Source organism: Phyllobates terribilis, unplaced genomic scaffold (genome assembly GCF_046119375.1).
Source record: "Phyllobates terribilis strain yellow unplaced genomic scaffold, ASM4611937v1 Scaffold_7__3_contigs__length_470593459, whole genome shotgun sequence".
Taxonomy (NCBI): Eukaryota; Metazoa; Chordata; class Amphibia; order Anura; family Dendrobatidae; genus Phyllobates; species Phyllobates terribilis.
The window spans coordinates 394,129,439-394,155,669 of NW_027362767.1; positions in this window are offsets into that span (position 1 = coordinate 394,129,439).

Consider the following 26,231-nt stretch of genomic DNA (forward strand, 5'->3'; position numbering starts at 1 on the left):
AGGGGAACATAAAAGCAAATACATCGCAATCATGGGGTATAAAGAATCCATAGAGAAAATAGAAAGGATACTAAGAATACACGATAGAAATAAAACAATAAGTAAGTAAAACAACATGAAAGAAAGATATGTAAGGGTGAAAATGTGAAGGGCATGTGCCTAAATATATCACGGTGCAAATCAATGCACATAGGTGAACATGGAGAACATGTCAGTGAAAATAATGTCCCTGTGTGTGTATATAGATGGACGTGAGATTAGAAAATATGGATAAAGATGTAAATGTGACAGTGAAAATAAAATAAAAGTAAATTAAATAAAAAAGAAAAAAAGAAAAGAAACAAAAGTGAAACACTATGAAGTAAAAGTGACAGTGCAAAGCAAATGAGAGTGAAACCAAAAATGGGTGAATATATATTAAAGTTGAATGGTGGCGATGTGAAAGAAAAGAAAATAGAGAAAGGGGGGGGGAGGAAAAAGGAAAAAGGTGGGGGGGGAAGAAGGAGGGGGGAAAAGAAGGAGGTGGGAAAGGAAGGAGGGGGGGGGAAGGAAGGAGGGGGAAAAGGAAGGAGGGGGGGGAGGGGGGAAGGGGGGGAGAGGGAAAGAGAGAGGATGTGAAACAAAGAAAAAAAGGGGGGTAGAAGTGAAGATAGACAAAGAAAGAGTGAGGGGGGAGAGAAACCGAGAGAAAAAAGGAAAAGAACAAACACGGAAAATGCCTGATCTAATCCTACTACGAAGTGTCATGCTATAGCAGGATGGAAGACATCTACAAAGCCGTCAATACCATCTATCATAATATACAGATGGTATAGATAATCGATGATATACCCATCAGTGTTAGATGTGTCAATAAGCAAGGAAATACACACCACGGGCAAATAATACGTGATACATATATCATGAACACACAAGATAATCATAAGAATAAATATACGGTAGCATCAATATATAAATATAGTAAATAAATACACATAATATAATAAATAAATAAATACATATCATATGTACAGATCATAAAAATGTGAAAATGTTATACATCTATATACAATAGTGGTATATCATATTTTGTAAGGAATACTACATGTACCGGACGACATAGATGAATGAATATGAAAGAACAAAAGGGAAAGAAAAAAAGGGGATGAAAAGGAAAAAAAAAAAAAAAAGAAGAAAAGGAAGAAGAGGGGCAGGAAAGGGGGGGGGGGGGACGGGAAAAGGGGGGAAAAAAGAAACGGAAAGGGGGAGGAAACCAAGAAGGGAAGGGGGGGAGAACAAGAAGACAGAAAGAAAAAAGAAAAGAAAGAGGAAGGGGGAGAAATTTTTTTTATATAAAAATATATAGATAAATAAATATATATGTAGAAATATATAAATAGATGGAAATAAAACACTGTAGCGATATCCAGTCTTCAATCCATAATCCACCATGATATGCGAGGCCCCAGTCTGGTGATAACAGCAAGGATCACATCAGTAGTACGCTAAATAAGGAAAATATAAAAAGAAGAAAGTTAAAACCTCATAAAACATACGCTAAAAACAAAAACACAACATAGGTTCAAGGACTATGTGGATCACAGGAATGGGACATAGCTAATGTTTTCATTTAACCCGTGTGGACATACTGTTTTGAGTGTCCAGATCCAGCGAGTTTCAAGCTGGGCCAGCAACTTGCTGATTTTTCCCCCTCTGATGTTTGATGGAATCAAATCGATGCCAATGACCTTAAGCAGTGAAGCATCACATTCATGAAACTGCTTGAAATGTCTTGGTAATGTCTTTAAGAGGGACGGGTCATTAATTTCCTTTGCTGCAGCAATACCAAGAACATGTTCACGTACCCTAACCTTTAATTGGCGGGTTGTTAGCCCCACATAGATCAGTGAGCATGGGCATGTCGCATAATATACCACAGCCGTGGAAGAACATGTAATATGATGTTGAATGTTATATTCAATAAGTCCATCAGAGCTGTGGGACTTGTTCTGTTAGTCTATCTATACTAACCTCCAACAGGTTGCAAATTCAATCTCATTTTTTTCTGCATCTAGCTCTGAAAAAATATTTTGGCTTGTAGCAATGTGTGGGACTTGTTCTATTAGTCCATCTATACCAACCTCCACCAGGTTGCAAAGTCAATCTAATTTTTTTCTGCATCTAGCTCTGAAAAAATATTTTGGCTTGTAGCAGTGTGTGGGACTTTTTCTATTAGTCCATCTATACTGACCTCCACCAGGTTGCAAATTCAATCTAATTTTTTTCTGCATCTAGCTCTGAAAAAATATTTCGGCTTGTAGGAGTGTGTGGGACTTGTTCTATTAGTCCATCTATACTGACCTCCACCAGGTTGCAAATTCAATCTAATTTTTTTCAGCATCTAGCTCTGAAAAAATATTTCGGCTTGTAGCAGTGTGTGGGACTTGTTCTATTAGTCCATCTAGACTAACCTCCACCAGGTTGCAAATTCAATCTAATTTTTTTCAGCATCTAGCTCTGAAAAAATATTTTGGCTTGTAGCAATGTGTGGGACTTGTTCTATTAGTCCATCTATACCAACCTCCACCAGGTTGCAAATTCAATCTAATTTTTTTCTGCATCTAGCTCTGAAAAAATATTTTGGCTTGTAGCAGTGTGTGGGACTTGTTCTATTAGTCCATCTATACTAACCTCCACCAGGTTGCAAATTCAATCAAATTTTTTTCTGCATCTAGCTCTGAAAAAATATTTCTGCTTGTAACAGTGTGTGGGACTTGTTCTATTAGTCCATCTATACTAACCTCCACCAGGTTGCAAATTCAATCTAATTTTTTTCTGCATCTAGCTCTGAAAAAATATTTCGGCTTGTAGCAGTGTGTCGGACTTGTTCTATTAGTCCATCTAAACTAACCTCCACCAGGTTGCAAATTCAATCAAATTTTTTTCTGCATCTAGCTCTGAAAAAATAATTTGGCTTGTAGCAGTGTGTGGGAGTTGTTCTATTAGTCCATCTAGACTAACCTCCACCAGGTTGCAAATTCAGTCTAATTTTTTTCTGCATCTAGCTCTGAAAAAATATTTCGGCTTGTAGCAGTGTGTGGGACTTGTTCTATTAGTCCATCTATACTGACCTCCACCAGGTTGCAAACTCAATCTAATTTTTTTCAGCATCTAGCTCTGAAAAAATATTTAAGGCTTGTAGCAGTGTGTGGGACTTGTTCTGTTAGTCTATCTATACTAACCTCCACCAGGTTGCAAATTCAATCTAATTTTTTTCTGCATCTAGCTCTGAAAAAATATTTCGACTTGTAGCAGTGTGTGGGACTAGTTCTATTAGTCCATCTATACTAACCTCCACCAGATTGCAAATTCAATCTAATTGTTTTCTGCATCTAGCTCTGAAAAAATATTTCTGCTTGTAACAGTGTGTGGGACTTGTTCTATTAGTCCATCTATACTAACCTCCAAGAGGTTGCAAATTCAATCTAATTTTTTTCTGCATCTAGCTCTGAAAAAATATTTTGCCTTGTAGCAGTGTGTGTGACTTTTTCTAATAGTCCATCTATACTAACCTCTACCAGGTTGCAAATTCAATACAATTTTTTTCTGCATCTAGCTCTGAAAAAATATTTCGGCTTGTAGCAGTGTGTGGGACTTTTTCCATTAGTCCATCTATACTAACCTCCACCAGGTTGCAAATTCAATCTAATTTTTTTCTGCATCTAGCTCTGAAAAATATTTTGTCTTGTAGCAGTGTGTGGGACTTGTTCTATTAGTCCATCTATACTAACCTCCACCAGGTTGCAAATTCAATCTAATTTTTTTCTGCATCTAGCTCTGAAAAAATATTACGGCTTGCAGCAGTGTGTGTTACTTGTTCTATTAGTCCATCTATATACTAACCTCCACCAGGTTGCAAATTCAATGTAATTTTTTTCTGCATCTACATCTGAAAAAATATTGCGGCTTGTAGCAGTATGTGGGACTTGTTCTATTAGTCCATCTATACTAACCTCCACCAGGTTGCAAATTCAATCTAATTTTTTTCTGCATCTAGCTCTGAAAAAATATTTCGGCTTGTAGCAGTGTGTGGGACTTGTTCTATTAGACCATCAATACTAACCTCCACCAGGTTGCAAATTCAATGTAATTTTTTCTGCATCTAGCTCTGAAAAAATATTTCGGCTTGTAGCAGTGTGTCGGACTTGTTCTTTTAGTCCATCTATACTAACCTCCACCAGGTTGCAAATTCAATCAAATTTTTTTCTGCATCTAGCTCTGAAAAAATAATTTGGCTTGTAGCAGTGTGTGGGAGCTGATCTATTAGTCCATCTAGACTAACCTCCACCAGGTTGCAAATTCAATCTAATTTTTTTCTGCATCTAGCTCTGAAAAAATATTTCGGCTTGTAGCAGTGTGTGGGACTTGTTCTATTAGTCCATCTATACTGACCTCCACCAGGTTGCAAATTCAATCTAATTTATTTCAGCATCTAGCTCTGAAAAAATATTTAAGGCTTGTAGCAGTGTGTGGGACTTGTTCTGTTAGTCTATCTATACTAACCTCCACCAGGTTGCAAATTCAATCAAATTTTTTTCTGCATCTAGCTCTGAAAAAATATTTCGACTTGTAGCAGTGTGTGGGACTAGTTCTATTAGTCCATCTATACTAACCTCCACCAGATTGCAAATTCAATCTAATTGTTTTCTGCATCTAGCTCTGAAAAAATATTTCTGCTTGTAACAGTGTGTGGGACTTGTTCTATTAGTCCATCTATACTAACCTCCACCAGGTTGCAAATTCAATCTAATTTTTTTCTGCATCTAGCTCTGAAAAAATATTTTGCCTTGTAGCAGTGTGTGGGACTTTTTCTATTAGTCCATCTAGACTAACCTCCACCAGGTTGCAAATTCAATCTAATTCTTTTCTGCATCTAGCTCTAAAAAAATATTTCGGCTTGTAGCATTGTGTGGGACTTGTTCTATTAGTCCATTTATACTGACCTCCACCAGGTTGCAAATTCAATTTAATTTTTTTCAGAATCTAGCTCTGAAAATATATTTCGGCTTGTAGCAGTGTGTGGGACTTGTTCTATTATTCCATTTATACTGACCTCCACCAGGTTGCAAATTCAATTTAATTTTTTTCAGCATCTAGCTCTGAAAATATATTTCGGCTTGTAGCAGTGTGTGGGACTTGTTCTATTAGTCCATCTATACTAACCTCCACCAGGTTGCAAATTCAATCTAATTTTTTTCTGCATCTAGCTCTGAAAAAATATTTTCGCTTGTAGCAGTGTGTGGGACGTGTTCTATTAGTCCATCTATACTGACCTCCACCAGGTTGCAAATTCAATCTAATTTTTTTCAGCATCTAGCTCTGAGAAAATATTTCGGCTTGTAGCAGTGTGTGGGACTTGTTCTACTAGTCCATCTATACTAACCTCCACCAGGTTGCAAATTCAATCTAATTTTTTTCTGCATCTAGCTCTGAAAAAATATTTCGGCTTGTAGCAGTGTGTGGGACTAGTTCTATTAGTCCATCTATACTAACCTCCACCAGGTTGCAAATTCAATCTAATTTTTTTCTGCATCTAGCTCTGAAAAAATAATTTGGCTTGTAGCAGTGTGTGGGAGTTGTTCTATTAGTCCATCTAGACTAACCTCCACCAGGTTGCAAATTCAATCTAATTTTTTTCTGCATCTAGCTCTGAAAAAATATTTCGGCTTGTAGCAGTTTTATTCGTCCATCTATACTGACCTCCACCAGGTTGCAAATTCAATCTAAGTTTTTTATGCATCTAGCTCTGAAAAAATATTTCGACTTGTAGCAGTGTGTGGGACTAGTTCTATTAGTCCATCTATACTAGCCTCCACCAGGTTGCAAATTCAATCTAATTTTTTTCTGCATCTAGCTCTGAAAAAATATTTCGGTTGTAGCAGTGTGTGGGACTTGTTCTATTAGTCCATCTATACTAACCTCCACCAGGTTGCAAATTCAATCTATTTTTTTTCTGCATCTAGCTATGACAAAATATTTTGGCTTGTAGCAGTGTGTGGGACTTGTTCTATTAGTCCATCTATACTAACCTCCACCAGGTTGCAAATTCAAACTAATTTTTTTCAGCATCTAGGTCTGAAAAAATATTTCGGCTTGCAGCAGTGTGTGTTACTTGTTCTATTAGTCCATCTATACTAACCTCCACCAGGTTGCAAATTCAATGTAATTTTTTTCTGCATCTAGATCTGAAAAAATATTGCGGCTTGTAGCAGTGTGTGGGACTTGTTCTATTAGTCCATCTATACTAACCTCCAACAGGTTGCAAATTCAATCTCATTTTTTTCTGCATCTAGCTCTGAAAAAATATTTTGGCTTGTAGCAATGTGTGGGACTTGTTCTATTAGTCCATCTATACCAACCTCCACCAGGTTGCAAAGTCAATCTAATTTTTTTCTGCATCTAGCTCTGAAAAAATATTTTGGCTTGTAGCAGTGTGTGGGACTTTTTCTATTAGTCCATCTATACTGACCTCCACCAGGTTGCAAATTCAATCTAATTTTTTTCTGCATCTAGCTCTGAAAAAATATTTCGGCTTGTAGGAATGTGTGGGACTTGTTCTATTAGTCCATCTATACTGACCTCCACCAGGTTGCAAATTCAATCTAATTTTTTTCAGCATCTAGCTCTGAAAAAATATTTTGGCTTGTAGCAGTGTGTGGGACTTGTTCTATTAGTCCATCTAGACTAACCTCCACAAGGTTGCAAATTCAATCTAATTTTTTTCTGCATCTAGCTCTGAAAAAATATTTCGGCTTGTAGCAGTGTGTGGGACTTGTTCTATTAGTCCATCTATACTGACCTCCACCAGGTTGCAAATTCAATCTAATTTTTTTCAGCATCTAGCTCTGAAAAAATATTTTGGCTTGTAGCAATGTGTGTGACTTGTTCTATTAGTCCATCTATACCAACCTCCACCAGGTTGCAAATTCAATCTAATTTTTTTCTGCATCTAGCTCTGAAAAAATATTTTGGCTTGTAGCAGTGTGTGGGACTTGTTCTATTAGTCCATCCATACTAACCTCCACCAGGTTGCAAATTTAATCAAATTTTTTTCTGCATCTAGCTCTGAAAAAATATTTCTGCTTGTAACAGTGTGTGGGACTTGTTCTATTAGTCCATCTATACTAACCTCCACCAGGTTGCAAATTCAATCTAATTTTTTTCTGCATCTAGCTCTGAAAAAATATTTCGGCTTGTAGCAGTGTGTGGGACTTGTTCTATTAGACCATCAATACTAACCTCCACCAGGTTGTAAATTCAATGTAATTTTTTTCTGCATCTAGCTCTGAAAAAATATTTCGGCTTGTAGCAGTGTGTCGGACTTGTTCTATTAGTCCATCTAAACTAACCTCCACCAGGTTGCAAATTCAATCAAATTTTTTTCTGCATCTAGCTCTGAAAAAATAATTTGGCTTGTAGCAGTGTGTGGGAGTTGTTCTATTAGTCCATCTAGACTAACCTCCACCAGGTTGCAAATTCAATCTAATTTTTTTCTGCATCTAGCTCTGAAAAAATATTTCGGCTTGTATCAGTGTGTGGGACTTGTTCTATTAGTCCATCTATACTGACCTCCACCAGGTTGCAAACTCAATCTAATTTTTTTCAGCATCTAGCTCTGAAAAAATATTTAAGGCTTGTAGCAGTGTGTGGGACTTGTTCTGTTAGTCTATCTATACTAACCTCCACCAGGTTGCAAATTCAATCTAATTTTTTTCTGCATCTAGCTCTGAAAAAATATTTCGACTTGTAGCAGTGTGTGGGACTAGTTCTATTAGTCCATATATACTAACCTCCATCAGATTGCAAATTCAATCTAATTGTTTTCTGCATCTAGCTCTGAAAAAATATTTCTGCTTGTAACAGTGTGTGGGACTTGTTCTATTAGTCCATCTATACTAACCTCCACCAGGTTGCAAATTCAATCTAATTTTTTTCTGCATCTAGCTCTGAAAAAATATTTTGCCTTGTAGCAGTGTGTGGGACTTTTTCTATTAGCCCATCTATACTAACCTCTACCAGGTTGCAAATTCAATACAATTTTTTTCTGCATCTAGCTCTGAAAAAATATTTCGGCTTGTAGCAGTGTGTGGGACTTTTTCCATTAGTCCATCTATACTAACCTCCACCAGGTTGCAAATTCAATCTAATTTTTTTCTGCATCTAGCTCTGAAAAATATTTTGGCTTGTAGCAGTGTGTGGGACTTGTTCTATTAGTCCATCTATACTAACCTCCACCAGGTTGCAAATTCAATCTAATTTTTTTCTGCATCTAGCTCTGAAAAAATATTACGGCTTGCAGCAGTGTGTGTTACTTGTTCTATTAGTCCATCTATATACTAACCTCCACCAGGTTGCAAATTCAATGTAATTTTTTTCTGCATCTACATCTGAAAAAATATTGCGGCTTGTAGCAGTATGTGGGACTTGTTCTATTAGTCCATCTATACTAACCTCCACCAGGTTGCAAATTCAATCTAATTTTTTTCTGCATCTAGCTCTGAAAAAATAATTCAGCTTGTAGCAGTGTGTGGGACTTGTTCTATTAGTCCATCTATACTAACCTCCACCAGGTTGCAAATTCAATCAAATTTTTTTCTGCATCTAGCTCTGAAAAAATAATTTGGCTTGTAGCAGTGTGTGGGAGTTGATCTATTAGTCCATCTAGACTAACCTCCACCAGGTTGCAAATTCAATCTAATTTTTTTCTGAATCTAGCTCTGAAAAAATATTTCGGCTTGTAGCAGTGTGTGGGACTTGTTCTATTAGTCCATCTATACTGACCTCCACCAGGTTGCAAATTCAATCTAATTTTTTTCAGCATCTAGCTCTGAAAAAATATTTAAAGCTTGTAGCAGTGTGTGGGACTTGTTCTGTTAGTCTATCTATACTAACCTCCACCAGGTTGCAAATTCAATCAAATTTTTTTCTGCATCTAGCTCTGAAAAAATATTTCGACTTGTAGCAGTGTGTGGGACTAGTTCTATTAGTCCATCTATACTAACCTCCACCAGATTGCAAATTCAATCTAATTGTTTTCTGCATCTAGCTCTGAAAAAATATTTCTGCTTGTAACAGTGTGTGGGACTTGTTCTATTAGTCCATCTATACTAACCTCCACCAGGTTGCAAATTCAATCTAATTTTTTTCTGCATCTAGCTCTGAAAAAACATTTTGCCTTGTAGCAGTGTGTGGGACTTTTTCTATTAGTCCATCTATACTAACTTCCACCAGGTTGCAAATTCAATACAATTTTTTTCTGCATCTAGCTCTGAAAAAATATTTCGGCTTGTAGCAGTGTGTGGAACTTGTTCCATTAGTCCATCTATACTAACCTCCACCAGGTTGCAAATTCAATCTAATTTTTTTCTGCATCTAGCTCTGAAAAAGTATTTTGGCTTGTAGCAGTGTGTGGGACTTGTTCTATTAGTCCATCTATACTAACCTCCACCAGGTTGCAAATTCAATCTAATTTTTTTCTGCATCTAGCTCTGAAAAAATATTACGGCTTGCAGCAGTGTGTGTTACTTGTTCTATTAGTCCATCTATATACTAACCTCCACCAGGTTGCAAATTCAATGTAATTTTTTTCTGCATCTAGCTCTGAAAAAATATTTCTGCTTGTAACAGTGTGTGGGACTTGTTCTATTAGTCCATCTATACTAACCTCCACCAGGATGCAAATTAAATCTAATTTTTTTCTGCATCTAGCTCTGAAAATATATTTTGACTTATAGCAGTGTGTGGGACTCGTTCTATTATTTCATCTATACTAACCTCCACCAGGTTGCAAATTCAATCTAATTTTTTTCTGCATCTAGCTCTGAAAAAATATTTCAGCTTGTAGCAGTGGGTGGGACTTGTTCTATTAGTCCATCTATACTAACCTCCACCAGGTTGCAATCTCAATCTAATTTTTTTCTGCATCTAGCTCTGAAAAAATATTTCGGCTTTCAGCAGTGTGTGTTACTTGTTCTATTAGTCCATCTATACTAACCTCCACCAGGTTGCAAATTCAATCTAATTTTTTTCTGCATCTAGCTCTGAAAAAATATTTCTGCTTGTAACAGTGTGTGGGACTTGTTCTATTAGTCTATCTATACTAACCTCCACCAGGTTGCAAATTCAATCTAATTTTTTTCTGCATCTAGCTCTGAAAAAATATTTCAGCTTGTAGCAGTGTGTGGGACTTGTTCTATTAGTCCATCTATACTACCCTCCACCAGGTTGCAAATTCAATCTAATTTTTTTCTGCATCTAGCTCTTAAAAAATATTTCGGCTTGTAGCAGTGTGTGGGACTTGTTCTATCGTACCATCAATACTAACCTCCACCAGGTTGCAAATTCAATCTAATTTTTTTATGCATCTAGCTCTGAAAAAATATTTTGGCTTGTAGCAGTGTGTGGAACTTGTTCTATTTGTCCATCTATACTGACCTCCACCAGGTTGCAAATTCAATCAAATTTTTTTCTGCATCTAGCTCTGAAAAAATATTTCTGCTTGTAACAGTGTGTGGGACTTGTTCTATTAGTCCATCTATACTAACCTCCACCAGGATGCAAATTAAATCTAAGTTTTTTCTGCATCTAGCTCTGAAAATATATTTTGCCTTATAGCAGTGTGTGGGACTCGTTCTATTATTTCATCTATACTAACCTCCACCAGGTTGCAAATTCAATCTAATTTTTTTCTGCATCTAGCTCTGAAAAAATATTTCGGCTTGTAGCAGTGTGTGGGACTTGTTCTATTAGTCCATCTATACTAACCTCCACCAGGTTGCAAATTCAATCTAAATGTTTTCTGCATCTAGCTCTGAAAAAATATTTCGGCTTGTAGCAGTGTGTGGGACTTGTTCTATTAGTCCATCTATACTAACCTCCACCAGGTTGCAAATTCAATCAAATTTTTTTCTGCATCTAGCTCTGAAAAAATAATTTGGCTTGTAGCAGTGTGTGGGAGTTGTTCTATTAGTCCATCTATACTAACCTCCACCAGGTTGCAAATTCAATCTAATTTTTTTCTGCATCTAGCTCTGAAAAAATATTTCGGCTTGTAGCAGTGTGTGGGACGTGTTCTATTAGTCCATCTATACTGAGCTCCACCAGGTTGCAAATTCAATCTAATTTTTTTCAGCATCTAGCTCTGAGAAAATATTTCGGCTTGAAGCAGTGTGTGGGACTTGTTCTATTAGTCCATCTATACTAACCTCCACCAGGTTGCAAATTCAATGTAATTTTTTTCTGCATCTAGCTCTGAAAAAATATTTCGGCTTGTAGCAATGTGTGGGACTAGTTCTATTAGTCCATCTATACTAACCTCCACCAGGTTGCAAATTCAATCTAATTTTTTTCTGCATCTAGCTCTGAAAAAATATTTCTGCTTGTAACAGTGTGTGGGACTTGTTCTATTAGTCTATCTATACTAACCTCCACCAGGTTGCAAACTCAATCTAATTTTTTTCTGCATCTAGCACTGAAAAAATATTTTGCCTTGTAGCAGTGTGTGGGACTTGTTCTATTAGTCCATCTATACTAACCTCCACCAGGTTGCAAATTCAATCTTATTTTTTGGCTTGTAGCAGTGTGTGGGACTTTTTCTATTAGTCCATCTATACTAACCTCCACCAAGTTGCAAATTCAATCTAATTTTTTTCTGCATCTAGCTCTGAAAAAATATTTCAGCTTGTAGCAGTGTGTGGGACTAGTTCTATTAGTCCATCTATACTAACGTCCACCAGGTTGCAAATTCAATCTAATTTTTTTCTGCATCTAGCTCTGAAAAAATATTTCGGCTTGTAGCAGTGTGTGGGACTTGTTCTATTAGTCCATCTATACTAACCTCCACCAGGTTGCAAATTCAATCTAATTTTTTTCTGCATCTAGCTCTTAAAAAATATTTCGGCTTGTAGCAGTGTGTGGGACTTGTTCTATCGGACCATCAATACTAACCTCCACCAGGTTGCAAATTCAATCTAATTTTTTTATGCATCTAGCTCTGAAAAAATATTTCGGCTTGTAGCAGTGTGTGGGACTTGTTCTATTTGTCCATCTATACTGACCTCCACCAGGTTGCAAATTCAATCAAATTTTTTTCTGCATCTAGCTCTGAAAAAATATTTCTGCTTGTAACAGTGTGTGGGACTTGTTCTATTAGTCCATCTATACTAACCTCCACCAGGATGCAAATTAAATCTAATTTTTTTCTGCATCTAGCTCTGAAAATATATTTTGCCTTATAGCAGTGTGTGGGACTCGTTCTATTATTTCATCTATACTAACCTCCACCAGGTTGCAAATTCAATCTAATTTTTTTCTGCATCTAGCTCTGAAAAAATATTTCGGCTTGTAGCAGTGGGTGGGACTTGTTCTATTAGTCCATCTATACTAACCTCCACCAGGTTGCAAATTCAATCTAATTTTTTTCTGCATCTAGCTCTGAAAAAATATTTCGGCTTTCAGCAGTGTGTGTTACTTGTTCTGTTAGTCCATCTATACTAACCTCCACCAGGTTGCAAATTCAATCTAATTGTTTTCTGCATCTAGCTCTGAAAAAATATTTCGGCTTGTAGCAGTGTGTGGGACTTGTTCTATTAGTCCATCTATACTAACCTCCACCAGGTTGCAAATTCAATCTAATTGTTTTCTGCATCTAGCTCTGAAAAAATATTTCGGCTTGTAGCAGTGTGTGGGACTTGTTCTATTAGTCCATCTATACTAACCTCCACCAGGTTGCAAATTCAATCAAATTTTTTTCTGCATCTAGCTCTGAAAAAATAATTTGGCTTGTAGCAGTGTGTGGGAGTTGTTCTATTAGTCCATCTATACTAACCTCCACCAGGTTGCAAATTCAATGTAATTTTTTTCTGCATCTAGCTCTGAAAAAATATTTCGGCTTGTATCAGTGTGTGGGACTAGTTCTATTAGTCCATCTATACTACCCTCCACCAGGTTGCAAATTCAATCTAATTTTTTTCTGCATCTAGCTCTGAAAAAATACTTCTGCTTGTAACAGTGTGTGGGACTTGTTCTATTAGTCTATCTATACTAACCTCCACCAGGTTGCAAATTCAATCTAATTTTTTTCTGCATCTAGCTCTGAAAAAATATTTTGCCTTGTAGCAGTGTGTGGGACTTGTTCTATTAGTCCATCTATACTAACCTCCACCAGGTTGCAAATTCAATCTTATTTTTTTCTGCATCTACCTCTGAAAAAATATTTCAGCTTGTAGCAGTGTGTGGGACTTGTTCTATTAGTCCATCTATACTACCCTCCACCAGGTTGCAAATTCAATCTAATTTTTTTCTGCATCTAGCTCTTAAAAAATATTTCGGCTTGTAGCAGTGTGTGGGAATTGTTCTATCGGACCATCAATACTAACCTCCACCAGGTTGCAAATTCAATCTAATTTTTTTATGCATCTAGCTCTGAAAAAATATTTCGGCTTGTAGCATTGTGTGGGACTTGTTCTATTTGTCCATCTATACTGACCTCCACCAGGTTGCAAATTCAATCAAATTTTTTTCTGCATCTAGCTCTGAAAAAATATTTTGGCTTGTAGCAGTGTGTGGGACTTTTTCTATTAGTCCATTTATACTGACCTCCACTAGGTTGCAAATTCAATTTATTTTTTTTCAGCATCTAGCTCTGAAAATATTTTTTGGCTTGTAGCAGTGTGTGGGACTTGTTCTATTAGTCCATCTATACTAACGTCCACCAGGTTGCAAATTCAATCTAATTTTTTTCTGCATCTAGCTCTGAAAAAATATTTCGGCTTGTAGCAGTGTGTGGGACTTGTTCTATTAGTCCATCTATACTAACCTCCACCAGGTTGCAAATTCAATCAAATTTTTTTCTGCATCTAGCTCTGAAAAAATAATTTGGCTTGTAGCAGTGTGTGGGAGTTGTTCTATTAGTCCATCTAGACTAACCTCCACCAGGTTGCAAATTAAATCTAATTTTTTTCTGCATCTAGCTCTGAAAAAATATTTCGGCTTGTAGCAGTGTGTGGGACATGTTCTATTAGTCCATCTATATTGACCTCCACCAGGTTGCAAATTCAATCTAATTTTTTTCAGCATCTAGCTCTGAGAAAATATTTCGGCTTGTAGCAGTGTGTGGGACTTGTTCTACTAGTCCATCTATACTAACCTCCACCACGTTGCAAATTCAATCTAATTTTTTTCTGCATCTAGCTCTAAAAAAATATTTCGGCTTGTAGCAGTGTGTGGCACTAGTTCTATTAGTCCATCTATACTAACCTCCACCAGGTTGCAAATTCAATCTAATTTTTTTCTGCATCTAGCTCTGAAAAAATATTTCTGCTTGTAACAGTGTGTGGGACTTGTTCTATTAGTCCATCTATACTAACCTCCACCAGGTTGCAAATTCAATCTAATTTTTTTCTGCATCTAGCTCTGAAAAAATATTTTGAATTGTAGCAGTGTGTGGGACTTGTTCTATTAGTTCATCTATACTAACCTCCACCAGGTTGCAAATTCAATCTAATTTTTTTCTGCATCTAGCTCTGAAAAAATATTTCGGCTTGTAGCAGTGTGTGGGACTTGTTCTATTAGTCCATCTAGACTAACCACCACCAGGTTGCAAATTCAATCTAATTTTTTTCTGCATCTAGCTCTGAAAAAATATTTTGGCTTGTAGCAGTGTGTGGGTCTTGTTCTATTGGACCATCAATACTAACCTCCACCAGGTTGCAAATTAAATCTAATTTTTTTATTCATCTAGCTCTGAAAAATATTTCGGCTTGTAGCAGTGTCTGGGACTTGTTCTATTTGTCCATCTATACTGACCTCCACCAGGTTGCAAATTCAATCAAATTTTTTTCTGCATCTAGCTCTGAAAAAATAATTCGGCTTGCAGCAGTGTGTGGGACTTGTTCTATTAGTCCATCTAGACTAACCTCCACCAGGTTGCAAATTCAATCTAATTCTTTTCTGCATCTAGCTCTGAAAAAATATTTCGGCTTGTAGCAGTGTGTGGGACTTGTTCTATTAGTCCATTTATACTGACCTCCACCAGGTTGCAAATTCAATTTAATTTTTTTCAGCATCTAGCTCTGAAAATATATTTCGGCTTGTATCAGTGTGTGGGACTTGTTCTATTAGTCCATCTATACTAACCTCCACCAGGTTGCAAATTAAATCTAATTGTTTTCTGCATCTAGCTCTGAAAAAATATTTCAGCTTGTAGCAGTGTGTGGGACTTGTTCTATTAGTCCATCTATACTACCCTCCACCAGGTTGCAAATTCAATCTAATTTTTTTCAGCATCTAGCTCTGAGAAAATATTTCGGCTTGAAGCAGTGTGTGGGACTTGTTCTATTAGTCCATCTATACTAACCTCCACCAGGTTGCAAATTCAATCTTATTTTTTGGCTTGTAGCAATGTGTGGGACTTGTTCTATTAGTCCATCTATACTAACCTCCACCAAGTTGCAAATTCAATGTAATTTTTTTCTGCATCTAGCTCTGAAAAAATATTTCGGCTTGTAGCAGTGTGTGGGACTAGTTCTATTAGTCGATCTATACTAACCTCCACCAGGTTGCAAATTCAATCTAATTTTTTTCTGCATCTAGCTCTGAAAAAATACTTCTGCTTGTAACAGTGTGTGGGACTTGTTCTATTAGTCTATCTATACTAACCTCCACCAGGTTGCAAATTCAATCTAATTTTTTTCTGCATCTAGCTCTGAAAAAATATTTTGCCTTGTAGCAGTGTGTGGGACTTGTTCTATTAGTCCATCTATACTAACCTCCACCAGGTTGCAAATTCAATCTTATTTTTTTCTGCATCTACCTCTGAAAAAATATTTCAGCTTGTAGCAGTGTGTGGGACTTGTTCTATTAGTCCATCTATACTACCCTCCACCAGGTTGCAAATTCAATCTAATTTTTTTCTGCATCTAGCTCTTAAAAAATATTTCGGCTTGTAGCAGTGTGTGGGAATTGTTCTATCGGACGATCAATACTAACCTCCACCAGGTTGCAAATTCAATCTAATTTTTTTATGCATCTAGCTCTGAAAAAATATTTCGGCTTGTAGCATTGTGTGGGACTTGTTCTATTTGTCCATCTATACTGACCTCCACCAGGTTGCAAATTCAATCAAATTTTTTTCTGCATCTAGCTCTGAAAAAATATTTTGGCTTGTAGCAGTGTGTGGGACTTTTTCTATTAGTCCATTTATACTGACCTCCACTAGGTTGCAAATTCAATTTATTTTTTTTCAGCATCTAGCTCTGAAAATATTTTTTGGCTTGTAGCAGTGTGTGGGACTTGTTCTATTAGTCCATCTATACTAACGTCCACCAGGTTGCAAATTCAATCTAATTTTTTTCTGCATCTAGCTCTGAAAAAATATTTCGGCTTGTAGCAGTGTGTGGGACTTGTTCTATTAGTCCATCTATACTAACCTCCACCAGGTTGCAAATTCAATCAAATTTTTTTCTGCATCTAGCTCTGAAAAAATAATTTGGCTTGTAGCAGTGTGTGGGAGTTGTTCTATTAGTCCATCTAGACTAACCTCCACCAGGTTGCAAATTAAATCTAATTTTTTTCTGCATCTAGCTCTGAAAAAATATTTCGGCTTGTAGCAGTGTGTGGGACATGTTCTATTAGTCCATCTATATTGACCTCCACCAGGTTGCAAATTCAATCTAATTTTTTTCAGCATCTAGCTCTGAGAAAATATTTCGGCTTGTAGCAGTGTGTGGGACTTGTTCTACTAGTCCATCTATACTAACCTCCACCAGGTTGCAAATTCAATCTAATTTTTTTCTGCATCTAGCTCTAAAAAAATATTTCGGCTTGTAGCAGTGTGTGGCACTAGTTCTATTAGTCCATCTATACTAACCTCCACCAGGTTGCAAATTCAATCTAATTTTTTTCTGCATCTAGCTCTGAAAAAATATTTCTGCTTGTAACAGTGTGTGGGACTTGTTCTATTAGTCCATCTATACTAACCTCCACCAGGTTGCAAATTCAATCTAATTTTTTTCTGCATCTAGCTCTGAAAAAATATTTTGAATTGTAGCAGTGTGTGGGACTTGTTCTATTAGTTCATCTATACTAACCTCCACCAGGTTGCAAATTCAATCTAATTTTTTTCTGCATCTAGCTCTGAAAAAATATTTCGGCTTGTAGCAGTGTGTGGGACTTGTTCTATTAGTCCATCTAGACTAACCACCACCAGGTTGCAAATTCAATCTAATTTTTTTCTGCATCTAGCTCTGAAAAAATATTTTGGCTTGTAGCAGTGTGTGGGTCTTGTTCTATTGGACCATCAAGACTAACCTCCACCAGGTTGCAAATTAAATCTAATTTTTTTATTCATCTAGCTCTGAAAAATATTTCGGCTTGTAGCAGTGTCTGGGACTTGTTCTATTTGTCCATCTATACTGACCTCCACCAGGTTGCAAATTCAATCAAATTTTTTTCTGCATCTAGCTCTGAAAAAATAATTCGGCTTGCAGCAGTGTGTGGGACTTGTTCTATTAGTCCATCTAGACTAACCTCCACCAGGTTGCAAATTCAATCTAATTCTTTTCTGCATCTAGCTCTGAAAAAATATTTCGGCTTGTAGCAGTGTGTGGGACTTGTTCTATTAGTCCATTTATACTGACCTCCACCAGGTTGCAAATTCAATTTAATTTTTTTCAGCATCTAGCTCTGAAAATATATTTCGGCTTGTATCAGTGTGTGGGACTTGTTCTATTAGTCCATCTATACTAACCTCCACCAGGTTGCAAATTCAATCTAATTGTTTTCTGCATCTAGCTCTGAAAAAATATTTCAGCTTGTAGCAGTGTGTGGGACTTGTTCTATTAGTCCATCTATACTACCCTCCACCAGGTTGCAAATTCAATCTAATTTTTTTCAGCATCTAGCTCTGAGAAAATATTTCGGCTTGAAGCAGTGTGTGGGACTTGTTCTATTAGTCCATCTATACTAACCTCCACCAGGTTGCAAATTCAATCTTATTTTTTGGCTTGTAGCAATGTGTGGGACTTGTTCTATTAGTCCATCTATACTAACCTCCACCAAGTTGCAAATTCAATGTAATTTTTTTCTGCATCTAGCTCTGAAAAAATATTTCGGCTTGTAGCAGTGTGTGGGACTAGTTCTATTAGTCGATCTATACTAACCTCCACCAGGTTGCAAATTCAATCTAATTTTTTTCTGCATCTAGCTCTGAAAAAATACTTCTGCTTGTAACAGTGTGTGGGACTTGTTCTATTAGTCTATCTATACTAACCTCCACCAGGTTGCAAATTCAATCTAATTTTTTTCTGCATCTAGCTCTGAAAAAATATTTTTCCTTGTAGCAGTGTGTGGGACTTGTTCTATTAGTCCATCTATACTAACCTCCACCAGGTTGCAAATTCAATCTTATTTTTTTCTGCATCTACCTCTGAAAAAATATTTCAGCTTGTAGCAGTGTGTGGGACTTGTTCTATTAGTCCATCTATACTACCCTCCACCAGGTTGCAAATTCAATCTAATTTTTTTCTGCATCTAGCTCTTAAAAAATATTTCGGCTTGTAGCAGTGTGTGGGAATTGTTCTATCGGACGATCAATACTAACCTCCACCAGGTTGCAAATTCAATCTAATTTTTTTATGCATCTAGCTCTGAAAAAATATTTCGGCTTGTAGCATTGTGTGGGACTTGTTCTATTTGTCCATCTATACTGACCTCCACCAGGTTGCAAATTCAATCAAATTTTTTTCTGCATCTAGCTCTGAAAAAATATTTTGGCTTGTAGCAGTGTGTGGGACTTTTTCTATTAGTCCATTTATACTGACCTCCACTAGGTTGCAAATTCAATTTATTTTTTTTCAGCATCTAGCTCTGAAAATATTTTTTGGCTTGTAGCAGTGTGTGGGACTTGTTCTATTAGTCCATCTATACTAACGTCCACCAGGTTGCAAATTCAATCTAATTTTTTTCTGCATCTAGCTCTGAAAAAATATTTCGGCTTGTAGCAGTGTGTGGGACTTGTTCTATTAGTCCATCTATACTAACCTCCACCAGGTTGCAAATTCAATCAAATTTTTTTCTGCATCTAGCTCTGAAAAAATAATTTGGCTTGTAGCAGTGTGTGGGAGTTGTTCTATTAGTCCATCTAGACTAACCTCCACCAGGTTGCAAATTAAATCTAATTTTTTTCTGCATCTAGCTCTGAAAAAATATTTCGGCTTGTAGCAGTGTGTGGGACATGTTCTATTAGTCCATCTATATTGACCTCCACCAGGTTGCAAATTCAATCTAATTTTTTTCAGCATCTAGCTCTGAGAAAATATTTCGGCTTGTAGCAGTGTGTGGGACTTGTTCTACTAGTCCATCTATACTAACCTCTACCAGGTTGCAAATTCAATCTAATTTTTTTCTGCATCTAGCTCTAAAAAAATATTTCGGCTTGTAGCAGTGTGTGGCACTAGTTCTATTAGTCCATCTATACTAACCTCCACCAGGTTGCAAATTCAATCTAATTTTTTTCTGCATCTAGCTCTGAAAAAATATTTCTGCTTGTAACAGTGTGTGGGACTTGTTCTATTAGTCCATCTATACTAACCTCCACCAGGTTGCAAATTCAATCTAATTTTTTTCTGCATCTAGCTCTGAAAAAATATTTTGAATTGTAGCAGTGTGTGGGACTTGTTCTATTAGTTCATCTATACTAACCTCCACCAGGTTGCAAATTCAATCTAATTTTTTTCTGCATCTAGCTCTGAAAAAATATTTCGGCTTGTAGCAGTGTGTGGGACTTGTTCTATTAGTCCATCTAGACTAACCACCACCAGGTTGCAAATTCAATCTAATTTTTTTCTGCATCTAGCTCTGAAAAAATATTTTGGCTTGTAGCAGTGTGTGGGTCTTGTTCTATTGGACCATCAATACTAACCTCCACCAGGTTGCAAATTCAATCTAATTTTTTTATTCATCTAGCTCTGAAAAATATTTCGGCTTGTAGCAGTGTCTGGGACTTGTTCTATTTGTCCATCTATACTGACCTCCACCAGGTTGCAAATTCAATCAAATTTTTTTCTGCATCTAGCTCTGAAAAAATAATTCGGCTTGCAGCAGTGTGTGGGACTTGTTCTATTAGTCCATCTAGACTAACCTCCACCAGGTTGCAAATTCAATCTAATTCTTTTCTGCATCTAGCTCTGAAAAAATATTTCGGCTTGTAGCAGTGTGTGGGACTTGTTCTATTAGTCCATTTATACTGACCTCCACCAGGTTGCAAATTCAATTTAATTTTTTTCAGCATCTAGCTCTGAAAATATATTTCGGCTTGTATCAGTGTGTGGGACTTGTTCTATTAGTCCATCTATACTAACCTCCACCAGGTTGCAAATTCAATCTAATTGTTTTCTGCATCTAGCTCTGAAAAAATATTTCAGCTTGTAGCAGTGTGTGGGACTTGTTCTATTAGTCCATCTATACTACCCTCCACCAGGTTGCAAATTCAATCTAATTTTTTTCAGCATCTAGCTCTGAGAAAATATTTCGGCTTGAAGCAGTGTGTGGGACTTGTTCTATTAGTCCATCTATACTAACCTCCACCAGGTTGCAAATTCAATGTAATTTTTTTCTGCATCTAGCTCTGAAAAAATATTTCGGCTTGTAGCAATGTGTGGGACTAGTTCTATTAGTCCATCTATACTAACCTCCACCAGGTTGCAAATTCAATCTAATTTTTTTCTGCATCTAGCTCTGAAAAAATATTTCTGCTTGTAACAGTGTGTGGGACTTGTTCTATTAGTCTATCTATACTAACCTCCACCAGGTTGCAAATTCAATCTAATTTTTTTCTGCATCTAGCTCTGAAAAATTTTTTTGCCTTGTAGCAGTGTGTGGGACTTGTTCTATTAGTCCATCTATACTAACCTCCACCAGGTTGCAAATTCAATCTTATTTTTTGGCTTGTAGCAATGTGTGGGACTTGTTCTATTAGTCCATCTATACTAACCTCCACCAAGTTGCAAATTCAATGTAATTTTTTTCTGCATCTAGCTCTGAAAAAATATTTCGGCTTGTAGCAGTGTGTGGGACTAGTTCTATTAGTCGATCTATACTAACCTCCACCAGGTTGCAAATTCAATCTAATTTTTTTCTGCATCTAGCTCTGAAAAAATACTTCTGCTTGTAACAGTGTGTGGGACTTGTTTAATTAGTCTATCTATACTAACCTCCACCAGGTTGCAAATTCAATCTAATTTTTTTCTGCATCTAGCTCTCAAAAAATATTTTGCCTTGTAGCAGTGTGTGGGACTTGTTCTATTAGTCCATCTATACTAACCTCCACCAGGTTGCAAATTCAATCTTATTTTTTTCTGCATCTACCTCTGAAAAAATATTTCAGCTTGTAGCAGTGTGTGGGAGTTGTTCTAATAGTCCATCTATACTAACCTCCACCAGGTTGCAAATTCAATCTAATTTTTTTCTGCATCTAGCTTTGAAAAAATATTTCGGCTTGTAGCAGTGTGTGGGACGTGTTCTATTAGTCCATCTATACTGAGCTCCACCAGGTTGCAAATTCAATCTAATTTTTTTCAGCATCTAGCTCTGAGAAAATATTTCGGCTTGAAGCAGTGTGTGGGACTTGTTCTATTAGTCCATCTATACTAACCTCCACCAGGTTGCAAATTCATTGTAATTTTTTTCTGCATCTAGCTCTGAAAAAATATTTCGGCTTGTAGCAATGTGTGGGACTAGTTCTATTAGTCCATCTATACTAACCTCCACCAGGTTGCAAATTCAATCTAATTTTTTTCTGCATCTAGCTCTGAAAAAATATTTCTGCTTGTAACAGTGTGTGGGACTTGTTCTATTAGTCTATCTATACTAACCTCCACCAGGTTGCAAACTCAATCTAATTTTTTTCTGCATCTAGCACTGAAAAAATATTTTGCCTTGTAGCAGTGTGTGGGACTTGTTCTATTAGTCCATCTATACTAACCTCCACCAGGTTGCAAATTCAATCTTATTTTTTGGCTTGTAGCAGTGTGTGGGACTTGTTCTATTAGTCCATCTATACTAACCTCCACCAAGTTGCAAATTCAATCTAATTTTTTTCTGCATCTAGCTTTGAAAAAATATTTCAGCTTGTAGCAGTGTGTGGGACTAGTTCTATTAGTCCATCTATACTAACGTCCACCAGGTTGCAAATTCAATCTAATTTTTTTCTGCATCTAGCTCTGAAAAAATATTTCGGCTTGTAGCAGTGTGTGGGACTTGTTCTATTAGTCCATCTATACTAACCTCCACCAGGTTGCAAATTCATTCTAATTTTTTTCTGCATCTAGCTCTTAAAAAATATTTCGGCTTGTAGCAGTGTGTGGGACTTGTTCTATCGGACCATCAATACTAACCTCCACCAGGTTGCAAATTCAATCTAATTTTTTTATGCATCTAGCTCTGAAAAAATATTTCGGCTTGTAGCAGTGTGTGGGACTTGTTCTATTTGTCCATCTATACTGACCTCCACCAGGTTGCAAATTCAATCAAATTTTTTTCTGCATCTAGCTCTGAAAAAATATTTCTGCTTGTAACAGTGTGTGGGACTTGTTCTATTAGTCCATCTATACTAACCCCCACCAGGATGCAAATTAAATCTAATTTTTTTCTGCATCTAGCTCTGAAAATATATTTTGCCTTATAGCAGTGTGTGGGACTCGTTCTATTATTTCATCTATACTAACCTCCACCAGGTTGCAAATTCAATCTAATTTTTTTCTGCATCTAGCTCTGAAAAAATATTTCGGCTTGTAGCAGTGGGTGGGACTTGTTTTATTAGTCCATCTATACTAACCTCCACCAGGTTGCAAATTCAATCTAATTTTTTTCTGCATCTAGCTCTGAAAAAATATTTCGGCTTTCAGCAGTGTGTGTTACTTGTTCTATTAGTCCATCTATACTAACCTCCACCAGGTTGCAAATTCAATCTAATTGTTTTCTGCATCTAGCTCTGAAAAAATATTTCGGCTTGTAGCAGTGTGTGGGACTTGTTCTATTAGTCCATCTATACTAACCTCCACCAGGTTGCAAATTCAATCTAATTGTTTTCTGCATCTAGCTCTGAAAAAATATTTCGGCTTGTAGCAGTGTGTGGGACTTGTTCTATTAGTCCATCTATACTAACCTCCACCAGGTTGCAAATTCAATCAAATTTTTTTCTGCATCTAGCTCTGAAAAAATAATTTGGCTTGTAGCAGTGTGTGGGAGTTGTTCTATTAGTCCATCTATACTAACCTCCACCAGGTTGCAAATTCAATGTAATTTTTTTCTGCATCTAGCTCTGAAAAAATATTTCGGCTTGTAGCAGTGTGTGGGACTAGTTCTATTAGTCCATCTATACTAACCTCCACCAGGTTGCAAATTCAATCTAATTTTTTTCTGCATCTAGCTCTGAAAAAATACTTCTGCTTGTAACAGTGTGTGGGACTTGTTCTATTAGTCTATCTATACTAACCTCCACCAGGTTGCAAATTCAATCTAATTTTTTTCTGCATCTAGCTCTGAAAAAATATTTTGCCTTGTAGCAGTGTGTGGGACTTGTTCTATTAGTCCATCTATACTAACCTCCACCAGGTTGCAAATTCAATCTTATTTTTTTCTGCATCTACCTCTGAAAAAATATTTCAGCTTGTAGCAGTGTGTGGGACTTGTTCTATTATTCCATCTATACTACCCTCCACCAGGTTGCAAATTCAATCTAATTTTTTTCTGCATCTAGCTCTTAAAAAATATTTCGGCTTGTAGCAGTGTGTGGGAATTGTTCTATCGGACCATCAATACTAACCTCCACCAGGTTGCAAATTCAATCTAATTTTTTTATGCATCTAGCTCTGAAAAAATATTTCGGCTTGTAGCATTGTGTGGGACTTGTTCTATTTGTCCATCTATACTGACCTCCACCAGGTTGCAAATTCAATCAAATTTTTTTCTGCATCTAGCTCTGAAAAAATATTTTGGCTTGTAGCAGTGTGTGGGACTTTTTCTATTAGACCATTTATACTGACCTCCACTAGGTTGCAAATTCAATTTATTTTTTTTCAGCATCTAGCTCTGAAAATATTTTTTGGCTTGTAGCAGTGTGTGGGACTTGTTCTATTAGTCCATCTATACTAACGTCCACCAGGTTGCAAATTCAATCTAATTTTTTTCTGCATCTAGCTCTGAAAAAATATTTCGGCTTGTAGCAGTGTGTGGGACATGTTCTATTAGTCCATCTATATTGACCTCCACCAGGTTGCAAATTCAATCTAATTTTTTTCAGCATCTAGCTCTGAGAAAATATTTCGGCTTGAAGCAGTGTGTGGGACTTGTTCTACTAGTCCATCTATAATAACCTCCACCAGGTTGCAAATTCAATCTAATTTTTTTCTGCATCTAGCTCTAAAAAAATATTTCGGCTTGTAGCAGTGTGTGGCACTAGTTCTATTAGTCCATCTATACTAACCTCCACCAGGTTGCAAATTCAATCTAATTTTTTTCTGCATCTAGCTCTGAAAAAATATTTCTGCTTGTAACAGTGTGTGGGACTTGTTCTATTAGTCCATCTATACTAACCTCCACCAGGTTGCAAATTCAATCTAATTTTTTTCTGCATCTAGCTCTGAAAAAATATTTTGAATTGTAGCAGTGTGTGGGACTTGTTCTATTAGTTCATCTATACTAACCTCCACTAGGTTGCAAATTCAATCTAATTTTTTTCTGCATCTACCTCTGAAAAAATATTTCGGCTTGTAGCAGTGTGTGGGACTTGTTCTATTAGTCCATCTAGACTAACCACCACCAGGTTGCAAATTCAATCTAATTTTTTTCTGCATCTAGCTCTGAAAAAATATTTTGGCTTGTAGCAGTGTGTGGGTCTTCTTCTATTGGACCATCAATACTAACCTCCACCAGGTTGCAAATTCAATCTAATTTTTTTATTCATCTAGCTCTGAAAAATATTTCGGCTTGTAGCAGTGTCTGGGACTTGTTCTATTTGTCCATCTATACTGACCTCCACCAGGTTGCAAATTCAATCAAATTTTTTTCTGCATCTAGCTCTGAAAAAATAATTCGGCTTGCAGCAGTGTGTGGGACTTGTTCTATTAGTCCATCTAGACTAACCTCCACCAGGTTGCAAATTCAATCTAATTCTTTTCTGCATCTAGCTCTGAAAAAATATTTCGGCTTGTAGCAGTGTGTGGGACTTGTTCTATTAGTCCATTTATACTGACCTCCACCAGGTTGCAAATTCAATTTAATTTTTTTCAGCATCTAGCTCTGAAAATATATTTCGGCTTGTATCAGTGTGTGGGACTTGTTCTATTAGTCCATCTATACTAACCTCCACCAGGTTGCAAATTCAATCTAATTGTTTTCTGCATCTAGCTCTGAAAAAATATTTCAGCTTGTAGCAGTGTGTGGGACTTGTTCTATTAGTCCATCTATACTACCCTCCACCAGGTTGCAAATTCAATCTAATTTTTTTCAGCATCTAGCTCTGAGAAAATATTTCGGCTTGAAGCAGTGTGTGGGACTTGTTCTATTAGTCCATCTATACTAACCTCCACCAGGTTGCAAATTCAATGTAATTTTTTTCTGCATCTAGCTCTGAAAAAATATTTCGGCTTGTAGCAATGTGTGGGACTAGTTCTATTAGTCCATCTATACTAACCTCCACCAGGTTGCAAATTCAATCTAATTTTTTTCTGCATCTAGCTCTGAAAAAATATTTCTGCTTGTAACAGTGTGTGGGACTTGTTCTATTAGTCTATCTATACTAACCTCCACCAGGTTGCAAATTCAATCTAATTTTTTTCTGCATCTAGCTCTGAAAAAATATTTTGCCTTGTAGCAGTGTGTGGGACTTGTTCTATTAGTCCATCTATACTAACCTCCACCAGGTTGCAAATTCAATCTTATTTTTTGGCTTGTAGCAGTGTGTGGGACTTGTTCTATTAGTCCATCTATACTAACCTCCACCAAGTTGCAAATTCAATCTAATTTTTTTCTGCATCTAGCTCTGAAAAAATATTTCGGCTTGTAGCAGTGTGTGGGACTAGTTCTATTAGTCCATCTATACTAACGTCCACCAGGTTGCAAATTCAATCAAATTTTTTTCTGCATCTAGCTCTGAAAAAATAATTTGGCTTGTAGCAGTGTGTGGGAGTTGTTCT